We start from the raw sequence: 14,687 nt of genomic DNA on the forward strand, positions 1-14,687 counted from the left end.
CAGTCCTGTGGTTTTCCAGCCTATAGTGCAGCTTTTCAGCTTACCTCAACATTTTTTTCCTCCCTAACAGCTTACACAAAAATTCTTACTCATTTTACAAATTCAGTAGTACTGACAAAATTACAATGATAAATCCATCAATGAAGTATTATGTTTTGATAACTATACAAGACACACACCAGTTAAACATTTATGACTCAACAATTTAAATCATAAACAAACATTTCACTTGTTCAACACAGAGGTAGTTTATTTGAACTGAAAAAAAATACTTCCCAACCCACTCCCATTCAAAAGGCCCCTGGCAAAAGGACTTCATATTACGGTACATTACTGGAGGAGAACATCCCCAAGGTGCTTACTTCACAGTAACATAATGGGACAGAAAGTGACACCAAGTCAAGAAAGGAGATAAGAGGGCAAGATAACAAAGTGTGAAGCTGGATGAACACAGCAGGCCAAGCAGCATCTCAGGAGCACCAAAGCTGACGTTTCGGGCCTAGACCCTTCATCAGAGAGGGGGATGGGGAGAGGGTTCTGGAATAAATAGGGAGAGAGGGGGAGGCGGACCGAAGATGGAGAGAAAAGAAGATAGGTGGAGAAGAGAGTATAGGTGGGGAGGTAGGGAGGGGATAGGTCAGTCCAGGGAAGACTGACAGGTCAAGGAAGTGGGATGAGGTTAGTAGGTAGGAAATGGAGGTGTGGCTTGAGATGGGAGGAAGGGATGGGTGAGAGGAAGAACAGGTTAGGGAGGCAGAGACAAGCTGGGCTGGTTTTGGGATGCGGTGGAGGAAGGGGAGATTTTGAAGCTGGTGATGTCCACATGGATACCATTGGGCTGAAGGGTTCCCAAGCAGAATATGAGTTGCTGTTCCTGCAACCTTCGGGTGGCATCATTATGGCACTGCAGGAGGTCCATGATGGACATGTCATCTGAAGAATGGGAGGGGGGGGGGGGGGGGGGGGGAGTTAAAATGGTTCGCAACTGGGAGGTGCAGTTTTTTATTGCGAACCGAGCGGAGGAGTTCTGCAAAGCGGTCCCCAAGCCTCCGCTTGGTTTCCCCAATGTAGAAGAAGCCACACCGGGTACAACGGATACAGTATACCACATTGGCGGATGCGCAGGTGAACCTCTGCTTAATATGGAAAGTCATCTTGGGGCCTGGGATGGGGGTGGGGGAGGAGGTGTGGGAGCAAGTGCAGCACTTCCTGCGGTTGCAGGGGAAGGTGCCGGGTGTGGTGGGGTTGGAGGGCAGTGTGCAGCAAACAAGGGAGTCACGGAGACAGTGGTCTCTCCGGAAGGCATACAAGGGTGGGAATGGAAAAATGTCTTGGGTGGTGGGGTCAGGTTGTAGATGGCGGAAGTGTCGGAGGATGATGCGTTGTATCCAGAGGTTGGTGGGGTGGTGTGTGAGAACGAGGGGGATCCTCTTTGGACGGTTGTGGCGGGGGCGGGGTGTGAGGGATGTGTTGCAGGAAATGCAGGAGACACAATCAAGGGCGTTCTCGACCACTGTGGGGGGAAAGTTGCGGTCCTTGAAGAACTTAGACATCTGGGATGTGTGGGAGTGGAATGCCTCATCCTGGGAGCAGATGCGGCGGAGGCGGAGGAATTGGGAATAGGGGATGGAATTTTTGCAGGAGGGTGGGTGGGAGGAGGTGTATTCTAGGTAGCTGTGGGAGTCGGTGGGCTTGAAATGGACATCAGTAACTAGCTGGTTGCCTGAGATGGAGACTGAGAGGTCCAGGAAGGTGAGGGATGTGTTGGAGATGTCCCAGGTGAACTTGAGGTTGGGGTGGAAGGTGTTGGTGAAGTGGATGAACTGTTCGAGCTCCTCTGGGGAGCAAGAGGCGGCGCCGATACAGTCATCAATGTAACGGAGGAAGAGGTGGGGTTGCATTTCCATATTAAGCAGAAGTTCACCTGCGCATCCGCCAATGTGGTATACTCTCTCCATTGTACCCGGTGTGGCTTCCTTTACATTGGGGAAAAGCTGAGGCTTGGGGACCACTTTGCAGAACACCTCCGCTCGGTTCGCAATAAACAACTGTACCTCCCAGTCGCAAACCATTTTAACTCCCCCTCCCATTCTTCAGATGACATGACCATCATGGACCTCCTGCAGTGCCACAAGGATGCCACCCGAAGGTTGCAGGAACAGCAACTCATATTCCGCTTCGGAACGCTGCAGCCCAATGGTATCAATGTGGACATCACCAGCTTCAAAATCTCCCCTTCCCCCACTGCATCCCACAACCAGCCCAGTTCGTCCCCTCCCTCCACTGCATCACACAACCAGCACAGCTCATCCCCTCCCCCCACTGCATCCCAAAACCAGCCCAGCCTGTCTCTGCCTCCCTAACCGGTTCTTCCTCTCACCCATCCCTTCCTCCCACCTCAAGCCGCACCTCCATCTCCTACCTACTAACCTCATCCCACCTCCTTGACCTGTCCGTCTTCCCTGGACTGACCTATCCCCTCCCTACCTCCCCACCTATACTCTCCTCTCCACCTATCTTCTTTTCTCTCCATCTTCGGTCCGCCTCCCCCTCTCTCCCTATTTATTCCAGAACCCTCACCCCATCCCCCTCTCTGATGAAGGGTCTAGGCCCGAAACGTCAGCTTTTGTGTTCCTGAGATGCTGCTTGGCCTGCTGTGTTCATCCAGCTCCACACTTTGTTATCTTGGATTCTCCAGCATCTGCAGTTCCCATTATTTCAGATAAGAGGGCAGGTGTGCAAAAATCTGGTTACATAGCTGGATTTTCAGGAGGCACTTGAAAACAGAGACAGCAGCGGCCAGGAAGGAAGAGCAATAGAGAGAAAGGGTGATTTCGGAAAGGCAATTTTTAGATTGTTGGCCTAGTTGGCTAAAGGTAGAGATGTCAATGGTGGAGCAAAGTGATCTGACAAAGCACAAGGACATCAGAGGGTGAGAACTGGAGGACATTACTGAGACAAGAACACAAGAAATAAGTGTAAGCCATTTGCTCACAAGATCTATACTGGCATTCATTACAGGCACGGCTGGTCTTCAATTTTAATGTACTTTCTGCCTACTCTACGTCCAATGACTGTCTGAAAAAGCAAAGATCTATCAACTTGAGACTTGAATACAGTCAACACTGCAGCATCCCCCATTCTCAGGTCAACAAATTCCAATTTCACAGTCCTCTGGTTGAAGAAATCTTTGCTCACATCAGTCCTAAATAACACTTCATAACCAAAATTTGTGATGCCTTATTGTATATTCCCCAGTGACTGGAAATAAAACTTCTATCACAGGTCTTGCGAATCCTCAATGTTTAACTGAGATCACCTGTCATTCTTTTAAACTTCAAAATCGATAAGCCTAATTTCCTCATCTTCTAGAAAAGTGGAGACCATAGAGACCGATCAGTGACGGTACATGAGAGAACTATAACCTTTCTTCAATGAAGAGAACAAAGCCACTCACCCTTTTCCAGGTAAGATCTAATCAAAGCTCTGTACACATGCAGCAAGACTTCATTCTTGTCCTCACTGTGATAAGGCTAGCATGCTTTCCTAATTGTTTGCTGTTTTTGCATGTCAACATTGTGTTTTTTGATATAAAAATAAAGTTCCTCTGAGTATTAATATTTAACTAGTTTCACACCTTCAAACAAAAAAAACTTGTGCTCTAATCAGCCAAATGAATAATTTCACATATGTCCACTTTATAAACAAACTACCACCTTGTTGACCATATACTAAATTGATCTATCATTTCTATTATGTAGTCAGGGCGATTAGGGAGGGAATTCCAGGATTTTCACCCAGCAACATGAACAAACGGCGATATATTTCCAAGTTAGGATGGTGAGTGATTTGAAAATAAACTTGTACATGTTCCCATTTATCTGCTCCGTCATCCTTCTACATGGTAGTGACCATAGATTTGGTAGATGCTGTCTAAGGACCTTTGGTGAATTTCAACAATGCATCTTACAGATAGTACACATTGTTAATGCTGATCATTGGTGGTGGACGGAGGTGGTGTTTGGGGAGGTGGTGTTTGGGGACGTGTTGCCAATCAAGCGAACTATTTCGTCCTGGATGGTGTCAAGTTTTTTAAGTGTTGTTGGAGCTGCACTCTTCCAGACAAGCGAAGAGTATCCCATCACACTCCTGACCTCTGCCTTGTAGATAGCAAACAGACTTTAGGGAGTCAGAAGATGTGTTAGTCATTGTAGTATTTCTAGCTTCTGACTATCTTTTGTAGCCATGGTGCTCAAATGGCAAGTCCAGTTGAGCTTCTGACTGATGGTAATCACCACAATGTTGAAAGCAGGGGATTCAGTGATGGTAACACCATCGAATGTCAAGGGGTGAAGTGGTTCGAGTGTCTCTTAATGGAGATAGTCTTTGGAGGTGATTGGCTTCTGACAACCACAACCATTTTCCTGTCTCTTTAACAAGTCTTGAACCAGTGGAAAGTTCCTCTTGAAATCCCATCCACTACAAATTTGATAGCACTCTGAATAAAAGCCACAATAAAGTCAGGAGCCCTAGAGGAACCCAAACTGAGCATTAATGAGCAGGCTACTGCTAATTAAATGCAGCTTGATATCATTGTCAACAACACCTTTCATCTCTTCAACGATGCTCAAGTACACCGATGGGATTTGCCCATTTTGTTGGGAGCAGGATTTTTTAAGAACACATGTGGGAACAGCCCGAGAACTGCAGACCAGTGAGCCTAACATCAGTGGTGTGTAAGTTGGTGAAGGGGATTCGGAGAGACAGAATCTACATGCATTTGGAAAGGTAAGGGCTCATGAAGCATTGTCAGCAAGGCTTGTGTGTGGGAAATCATGTTTCACAAACATGACTGAATATTTTTTCAAGAGGTGACCATGAAGACAGATGAAGGCAGGGCAGTAAACATTGTCACGGGCCTTACTAAAGTCCATGTAGACAAAGTTCCACATGGTAGGATGATTAGTACGGTTAAATCACATGGGTTCCCAGGAAAGCTAGCCAATGGGATACAAAATTGGCTTAACAATAAGAGGTAGAGGGTTAACAAAGTGTGGAGCTGGAGGGACACTGCAGTTCTTGCTATATCTAGGAGACAGAGGGTTATTGTTCAGATGATTTGGATGGGAATATAGGAGGCATGGTTACTAAGTTCGGAGATAAAACCAAAATAACTGGTATAGTGGATAGTGAAGAAGGTTATCCAAGAGTACAATGGGATCTTGATCAACTGGGCCAGTGGGCCGAGGAATGGCAGATGGAATTTAATTTGAATAAATGTGAGGCATTGCATTTTCATAAGGTAAACGACGACAGAACTTATAAAGTCAATGGGAGGGCACAAGGGAGTGTTGTTGAACAGACCAACCCAGGGGTGCAGGTACATGGTTCTTTCAAAGTCGCATCAACAGATAGACAGGGTAGTGAAGGCAGCATTTGCCTTCCTTGGACACAGCACTGAATACAGGATTGGGACATGTTACAGCTGCACAAGACATTGGGAAGGCACATTTGGAGTACGGCATATAATTCTGGTCACTTGCTATAGGAAGAATGTTATTAAACTCGAAAAGGTGCTAACATGATTTAAAGATTCACTGAGATGGGGGGTGCTCTGAGTTATAAGGAGAGGCTATGGAGGATGGGATTTTTTCCCCTGGAGCATCAGAGGCTAAGGGGTGACCTTATGGAGATTTATAAAATTATGAGGGGCATTAGCAAGATGAATAGCCAAGGTCTTTTCCACAGGATAGTGTGATCCAAAACTGGGGGTATAGGTTTAAAGTGAAAAAGGAAAGATTTAAAAGGGTGATCAGAGATAATGGGAATTGCAGGTGCTGGAGATCCAAGATAACAAAGTGTGAAGCTGGATGAACACAGCAGGCCAAGCAGCATCTTAGGAGCACAAAAGCTGATATTTCGGGTCTAGACCCTTCATCAGAGACCCGAAATGTCAGCTTTTGTGCTCCTAAGATGCTGCTTGGCCTGCTGCATTCATCCAGCTTCACACTTTGTTATCTAAGATTTAAAAGGAACCTGAGTAGCAACGTTTTCCTCAAAGGGTGTCGTCCATACGGAACTAGCTGCCAAAAGAGTTGCAGAACTACAAAATTTGAGAGAGATTTGGGCAGATACATGAATGGGAAATGTTTAGAGGGATGCAGGTGAAATGCAGGAAATTTAGTTCAGTTTACGAAACCTGGTCAGCATGTACAAGTTGGGCCAAAGGCCTGTTTCTATGCTATATGACTATGTTATGGGAACCTGGGTTTGAATCCCACCATGGCCAATTGCATCATTTGTATTCAAGAAAAGTCTGGAATTAAGAGTCAAATGGTGGCCATGAATCCACTGCCAATTGTTGGAAAATCCCCTTCTGGTTCACTAATTTACTTTAGGGAAGGAAGGTGCCATCCTTACCTGGTTTGGCCTGGACTACATGTGACTCCTGACCCAAAGCAATGTGGTTGACTCTTAACTGTTCCCTGGGTAATTATGGATGGACAATAAATGCTGGCCTAGCTGGTGACACCCTCATCCCATCAATGAATAATCAAAGTAAGTTCAGCAGATAATAAGAAAGACAAAGGGAACATTGGCCTTTACTTCATAGAGAAAGGAGGGATGGCTTGCTAAAATTATACAAGGTACTAGTAAGACCACAGCTGGAACACTGTGAACAGTTTTCAGCCTTGTCTGAGGAAAGACATGCTAGTACTGGAGGCAGTCCGTAGAAGGTTAACTAGGCTGATCCTGATGTACAGTAGTTGCTGTAGTTTAGCATAGGTGTATCACTGGCACCTCCTCATAAGATCCCCATCATTGCAAATGGCAGTATTCAGGCAATCTGATTCACCCCATGTGATATCAAGAAACAGCTCAGCAAACTAGATACACTTGTTACAGACCAGACCAGTTCATAAACTTTGAATAAATATAAAAGGCAAGTGTAAGACGCTGTGTTCCAAATGTGATTTTGATTGGTCTACCACTAGGCTTTATTCAAAATATACTTCCTTCTTACAACACCGTTAAAATACCAAAAGAGGAAGAATTGGCACTAACTGTGCGTCCTATAAATCTCATCTAAATCATTTACAAAATGATAAAGGGCTTTTTAAAGGCCCTTTTTCAAATGCATCTTTGGATGCTGCAAGTTCACTGATCATACAAGAATTGCTGGGGTAGTAAATAATGAAGAGGATAGCCTTAGACTGCACAAGGATGTAGACAAGCTGGTCAGATGGGCTGATCAGCAGCTGCAAGAGGTGATGTAGTTTGGCAGGACAGACAAGCCAAAGGAATACACGATGAATGGTAGGACCCTGGAGAGCATTGAGGATTGGAGGGATCTTGATGTGCATATAGACATTAAGTATCAGGGCTGGAGAATAAAGTGGTTTAGAAGGCATTTATATATTTGCCCTTCTTGGTTGAGGTATCGAGTTTAACAGCTTGGAGGTTATTCTGGAACTATATAAAATAGTGATTAGGCCATAGGTAGAGTACTGTGCGCTTTTTTGGAATTCTCATTGTCAGAGCAATGTGGCAGCACTGGTGATGGTACAGGGGAGGTGTTGCCTGGGCTGGGGACTTTCAGTTAAGATGAAAGATTGGACTGACTGGGATTGTTTTCTTTTTGAGCAGAGGAGATTGACAGGATACTTGATTAAAACATATAAATTATGAAGGGCGTAGATAAGGTTGACAGAAAGAAACTTTTCCCAGTGATGGAGGGATCAATGACTGGGGGGAAGAGATTTCAGGTAAGGGCAGAGGTTTAGAAAGATGATGTAAGAAAAAACATTTTCATTCAGAGGTTCTTGTGTATCTGCCTGTAAGGATAGCAGTGGCAGAACTCGTTCTAACATTTTAGTAGTATTGAGATCTCTTCTTGGCAGCGTAAGAGCTGGAAGATGGATAAGAATCATTTAAGTGGTTGTTTTGGACCAAGAGAATGTATTAGGTCAATGAGTGTCTACTTGTACTATAGATCTAGAAGATTCTACCAGAGAAAAAGAACCTCCCGTGTCTCCGAGTTTGGGGGCCTTGGTGTTTTTTTAAAACGTTGGAACAATAGAAGCAGCCTGTTTGGGCATAGCCAACTCTCACAGATCAAATTTCTAGTTTTTTTTTAAAAACAAAGTTTGTCTATTCAACTTTAAGCAGTCGCTATTGTGGGCTCAAACAGGTGGAAGCTATTTGTCCTTCTGTCAATTACAGGCAAAAGCTGGGGTTTCTCTTTCGAGTGTGCTGGATTGCATGTGAGACAAAATCTGTTTTCTGAATTTTGCTTTTTGCCAAGGAGTCTGTTGGCAGGGTGTTGCTGTATTGAACAGTTAATTAATAATAGTTAACGTGACTATTATTCTGTTAAGTTTTCCAATAGAGTTGTTGTTCTAAATTCCCCTTTCTTTGCTTGTATTTTAACTATAGTGTTTAAATAAATTGTGTTTTGATTAATGCTGAGTAGTTTGAGCAATCGAATAGCATCTGGAACATAGCACATTACATTCACCTTTAAAATAAGAAAGCATTAGGGTCTAGGCTACCTTCTTAAAATATATTGAGAGGGTCTGATCTGGTCCATAACAGGAGACAAAGCCAGCACTCCAGATGTCATCTGACCAAGGCCCTGTAAGATTCGGTAAACCTTGCTTTAGTGGATATTCTATTCCTTTGGAGACAGAAATTAATATTGTCATTTACTGCACAGGAATATAATACATATGAAAGAAAGGTTTACTGCAGGCTTGCAGGGCCTTGGTGAAAAGACAACTGGAATGTAATTTTTGTCTCCTTATTCATAGAAGTGTTCTATTGTGTTAAAAGTGGTTTGGAGAATTCACTCAGAGATAATGGGAACTGCAGATGCTGGAGATTCCAAGATAATAAAATGTGAGGCTGGATGAACACAGCAGGCCAAGCAGCATCTCAGGAGCACAAAAGCTGACGTTTCGGGCCTAGACCCTTCATCAGAGAGGGGGATGGGGGGAGGGAACTGGAATAAATAGGGAGAGAGGGGGAGGCGGACCGAAGATGGAGAGTAAAGAAGATAGGTGGAGAGGGTGTAGGTGGGGAGGTAGGGAGGGGATAGGTCAGTCCAGGGAAGACGGACAGGTCAAGGAGGTGGGATGAGGTTAGTAGGTAGCTGGGGGTGCGGCTTGGGGTGGGAGGAAGGGATGGGTGAGAGGAAGAACCGGTTAGGGAGGCAGAGACAGGTTGGACTGGTTTTGGGATGCAGTGGGTGGGGGGGAAGAGCTGGGCTGGTTGTGTGGTGCAGTGGGGGGAGGGGATGAACTGGGCTGGTTGAGGGATGCAGTGGGGGAAGGGGAGATTTTGAAACTGGTGAAGTCCACATTGATACCATATGGCTGCAGGGTTCCCAGGCGGAACAGCAACTCATATTCCGCCTGGGAACCCTGCAGCCATATGGTATCAATGTGGACTTCACCAGTTTCAAAATCTCCCCTTCCCCCACTGCATCCCTCAACCAGCCCAGTTCATCCCCTCCCCCCACTGCACCACACAACCAGCCCAGCTCTTCCCCCCACCCACTGCATCCCAAAACCAGTCCAACCTGTCTCTGCCTCCCTAACCGGTTCTTCCTCTCACCCATCCCTTCCTCCCACCCCAAGCCGCACCCCCAGCTACCTACTAACCTCATCCCACCTCCTTGACCTGTCCGTCTTCCCTGGACTGACCTATCCCCTCCCTACCTCCCCACCTACACCCTCTCCACCTATCTTCTTTACTCTCCATCTTCGGTCCGCCTCCCCCTCTCTCCCTATTTATTCCAGTTCCCTCCCCCCATCCCCCTCTCTGATGAAGGGTCTAGGCCCGAAACGTCAGCTTTTGTGCTCCTGAGATGCTGCTTGGCCTGCTGTGTTCATCCAGCCTCACATTTTATTATCATGGAGAATTCACTCAATTCACTTCTGCAATGAGGAGATTAGGCAGAGTCTGCTGTCAGCCTGGTGCATGCGAAGAAGCACTGAAAGGTCTGAATTAAATGCAAACAGTGCTAAAAACCTAACAAACTAGAAAAAGCGAAAGAAATGAAAAGATGTAACAGTAAGGAGAAAAGGCTTTTAAACAAAATAGATTTTCATTTCAATTTTTGAAAATCTGCTTAAAATGAAGGTTAGCATGCACAGTTGCAACTTATCATTGTACTGTTCGTATCAGCAGACGCTTTGTAATCTATTTGTCTTCCAAAACATTTTTTGTTCTGACACAGTAACTTTCGTGGAAATCCAGATCCCTCTACCAGATGACTGAAATCCCCTCTATTTAAATAACATATCGCACTCCCATTTCTCCTGCTAAAATAGAAAAGTTCACATTTTCCCAAAGTATATGTCAATTGCCAAGTTTTTGGCCACTCATTTAACTCACGGATGTTCCTTTGCAAACTCTCTAAACTTGCTTTCCTACCTACCTTTGTGTGATCAATAAATTTAGCTAACATGCTCAATGCCTGCACCCATGATATAATTCAAGTATAATTTTAAATAATTGAGGCCCCAATGCTGAAGGAAGGCAATAGCATACCAATATTGTTACCAGAATAGTAATCTGAAAACCTAGGATTGTTCTAGGGGCTCAGGTTTGGATTCCAGCATGGATTGTGGTAGATTCTGAATTAAAACCAAAAATCTTAATTAAAAGCTTGATGACCATAAAACTATTATTGTTGTAAAAACCCATCCAGTTCACAAAAGGTCCTTAGTGAGCAACTCAAGAAACGGGCAGAATCAACTGAACAGGTGTGATTCCACCAAGTGGCATAACAGGATCAATGGGCTGAATGGTCTACTTCTGCTCCTGTGTCTATTTGTCTTATCCTCACCTGGTCTGCTGTACATGTCACTTTCAGTTGCCATCTGAAATGGTTTAGCAAGCCACTCAGTTGTATCAAACTAATTAAAAGACATAAACAAAGGAAGAAAACCCAAAGGGTTACCTGGTACTGACATCAACCTAGGCATTGGAAACAACAACAGCAGCAAATTCAACCCTGTCGACTCTGCAAAGTTCTCCTTATCAACCTCTGAGGGCTAATGCCAAAATTGGGATAGCTATCTCATAGACAGATCAGGCTTTGCTGGGCATTGTCATACTCATACTCATGGAATCATACTTTGTTTACAATCTTCCATACAACATCACCAAACTTCAGTAAGGATTAAAACAGAGAGCACAAAAGATTTATGACAGTAGTTCCAGGGATAACGAACTTTTGTACATTGATAGATTGGACAAATTGGAACTCTTCTCATAAGAAAAGTTAGAGATTATAGGTATTCAATATCATGAAAAGTCCAGTCAGCCTAGATATAGGGAAATAATTCCCTTTGCTGGAGGAGTCAAGAAAGAGAGCACAGATTTCAGGTGAATGGAAATCCAATCAAAGAGGACATGAGTAAATGTGCTTTTTACATTGAGTGTATTTGCAATATATTGCTTGAAGGTATGTTGGAGGCATGGTCAGTTGTAACTTTGATAAGGGAATTGCTCAAGCGCTTACTTAAATTTTATTTAAATGGGGTTTGGGCAACACTACATAGAACAGCATTTATCGTCCAGCAAAGGTGATGGAGAGTAACCTTCCTGAACTACAGCTGTTGTTGAGGTATAGGGACATACACAATGCTGTTTGGAAATACCCAGTATCAGAAAAGAAACAAGGATGCAGTTTCAATCCAGGGTGGTGTGCAGCTTGGAGGGGAGCTTGCAGGTGGTGGTAGACCACAGAATCATGGAAATGATGCAGCACAGAAGTGGGTCATTTGACCCATCCTGTCCATGTCAATCCAAAGACACCCAATGTTGTCACGCTTCTGAAAAAAAAAATTGCAGGGTAGAAGAATGGGTCTGGCTGAGCTGCTGCTGTCGCAAAGTCACTACAACCTTGTTATGTGATATGACCTCCATTCTAGATCTATAATTCCTATGCCATCCAGAAGTAGTTAGGGTGAGACCTGTACACCATGATGGGTCTAAGCTGTTCCAGCAGATCTTTTTGGCAAGGTGAGAAATTGTCCAAGAATGTCCTGTCCACATAAGTAGAAGAAATCAAATCTGGTCTGACCAATCATGATCCCATTGTCTACTCTGAATCAACAGCAAAGTGACATCCATAGTCATAAACAGTGCTTTCAATTGCATTTATTTGTTGATATTTTCAAATTAAAAATTTCAAATATTTTCAAATTAACCCGTTTAGAGATGTTATGACTCATCTCTGGAGCAAGTGGGACTTGAACTCGAGCCTCCCGGATCAGAGGTAGGGTTACTATACTGCACCTCAAGAGTCCTATGCTTAATTGCAATTTTGTTTTCTGCCAGAATTACTTAAGATCACAGAATTGTTAAGCACAGAAGGAAGCCAGTCAGCCACTTATCAAATCTGATCCTCTTACCTAGTGCCAATCTTCTGCCTTTTCCCATATCCCTACACACTTGGTTCAAGCATGGACACGAGTTGAATTCTATATGTATGGTAAGAGTGAGTGCTCTTGGCATCAAGACAAAATTTGACCCGAGTATGGCAGCAAGGAGCTCCCACAAAAGTGGAGATTAGAAAGTCCATTTAGCAGCTACAATCAAAACTGGCATGAAAAGAATTACGCATGATCTACAGCAGAGAAACAGGCCATTTTTTCCAGCTTACCTTGGTGTTTGTACTCCACATATCTCCTCCCATGTTATCTTTGTCACTTCAACATTTCAGTTTGAACTCCTTTTTCTGTACTTGCCTGATTTTCGTCTAACCTATTAGCCTTAACCACTTCCTAGGGTAGTGCATTCCACATGGTAACCACCAAGGAAAAATTTTTTCCTCTATTTCTGTATTGGTTTTATTAAGAAGTATTTTTTGTATTTATGGTTAGCTTTGCAATCTCCTTCATGTGACAACATTCTCTTCAGAACTGTGCTAACCAAGCCACTGAATTTTAAAAGCTGGTTAAATCACTCCTTACATTTTTCCTATTCTAAATAAAAAATCCACCTTGACCAACCTTTCACATGAGCTATATTCTCTGTTCTACTGTCACCTTTGCTAAACATTCTCTATTGCTTCTATATCCCTTTTTTTAAGTGGGGTGAACTATAATTCTACATAGTATAGTTATAGTAGTTGTGTATAAGTTTAATTTAACTTAGATTTATACAGCATAGAAACCTTCGGTCCAACTCGTTTGCGCCGACCAGACATCCCAATCTAACCTAGACCTGTTTGCCGGCATTTGGCCTGTATTCCTATTCATGTGCCCATCCAGATGCCTTTTAAATGTTGTAATTGTATCCACCTCCACCACTTCCTCCGGCAGCTCATTCCATACAGACCCACCCTCTGTGTGGAGAACTAACTCTACAGGTTCTTTTTAAATCTTTCCTTTCTCACCTTAAACTTATGCCCTCTTGTTTTGGACTCCCAAAGCCTGGGGAAGAAGACTTGGTTGTTCACCTTATCTATGGCCCTTACAGTTTTCTAAACCTTTCTAAGATCACCCCTCAGCTTCCTACATTCCAAGGAAAAACATTCCCAGCCTATCCAGCCTCTTCCTATAATTCAAGCCCTTCAGTCTCAGTAACATCCTTGTAAATCTTTTCTGCACCTTTTCGAGTTTATTAACATCCTTCCTATAGTAGGGCGGCCAGTATTGTATGAGTATTCCAAACATGGTCTCACTAATGACATGTAAAACCATAACATGATACCCCAACTCCTGTACTCAATGAAAACATAAAAGAGCTGCAGATGCTGTATGTCAGAAACAACAACAGCTGGAAAAGTTCAGCAGGTCTGACAGCATCTGTGATGAGAAAATCAGAGTTAATGTTTTGGGTCAAGTGACCTTTCCTCAGACTGCTATCCTGAGGATGGGTCACCAGACCCAAAAAGTGAGCTCTGATTGCTCTTCACAGATGCTGCCAGACCTGCTAAGCTTTACAAGCAACTCCTGTACTCAATGCACTGACTGATGAAGACAAGCTTGCTAAATGCCTTATTCACCACCCTATCTACCTGTAAGGCCACTTTCAAGGAACTATGTACCTACCTGCAACCCCAGGTCTCTATTTTTGACAACATTCCCCAGGGCCCTACCAGAGACTGTGTAAGTCCTGCACTGGTTTGCCTTACATTTATCCGCATTAAACTCCATTTGCCATTCCTTGGCATTGGTCTCAGGACAGTGACTTCAAAGGAATTTGGGGATTTTCACATTCATGTTAATCATGTAAACTCGAGCTACAAATCTACTCCAAAACCTTAGACATGTTAATCAACTAATACCTTCTAACCGATTAAAGATTTATCTTGGGTTTGTTTAGTACATCCTCATCAGTGGTGTGCCCATTTGAATTTTTACTTATAAATTCTGTGTCTGATACTACCTCTCTCAAACACCTGAAGGAGGTACAAGACTCAAAACTTGTGTTTTCAAATAAACCTGTTGGACTATAACCTGGTGTTGTGTGATTTCTGACCTTGTCCACCTCAGTCCAACACCAGCACCTCCACATCATTGGCCCATTTGATCAATATCCAGTTGTACTCTTACATAACCTTCTTTACCATCCACAATTTCATTAATTTTGGTGTCATCCACAAATTTTACTAACCATGCCTCATCATCTCATATACATGGTTTATATAAATGACAAATAATGGTGGG

At 43.7% G+C, this 14,687-nt stretch overlaps 1 protein-coding gene across 6 annotated transcripts in view; it reads right to left on the reverse strand.

Moving 5' to 3' along the window:
• The window catches only part of fryl (furry homolog, like), a 361,259-nt gene that overhangs the window by 304,655 nt on the left and 41,917 nt on the right, over positions 1-14,687 (reverse strand). The gene's annotated exons all lie outside the window — the stretch shown is intronic.

This window comes from Stegostoma tigrinum, chromosome 1, assembly GCF_030684315.1.
Source record: "Stegostoma tigrinum isolate sSteTig4 chromosome 1, sSteTig4.hap1, whole genome shotgun sequence".
NCBI lineage: Eukaryota > Metazoa > Chordata > Chondrichthyes > Orectolobiformes > Stegostomatidae > Stegostoma > Stegostoma tigrinum.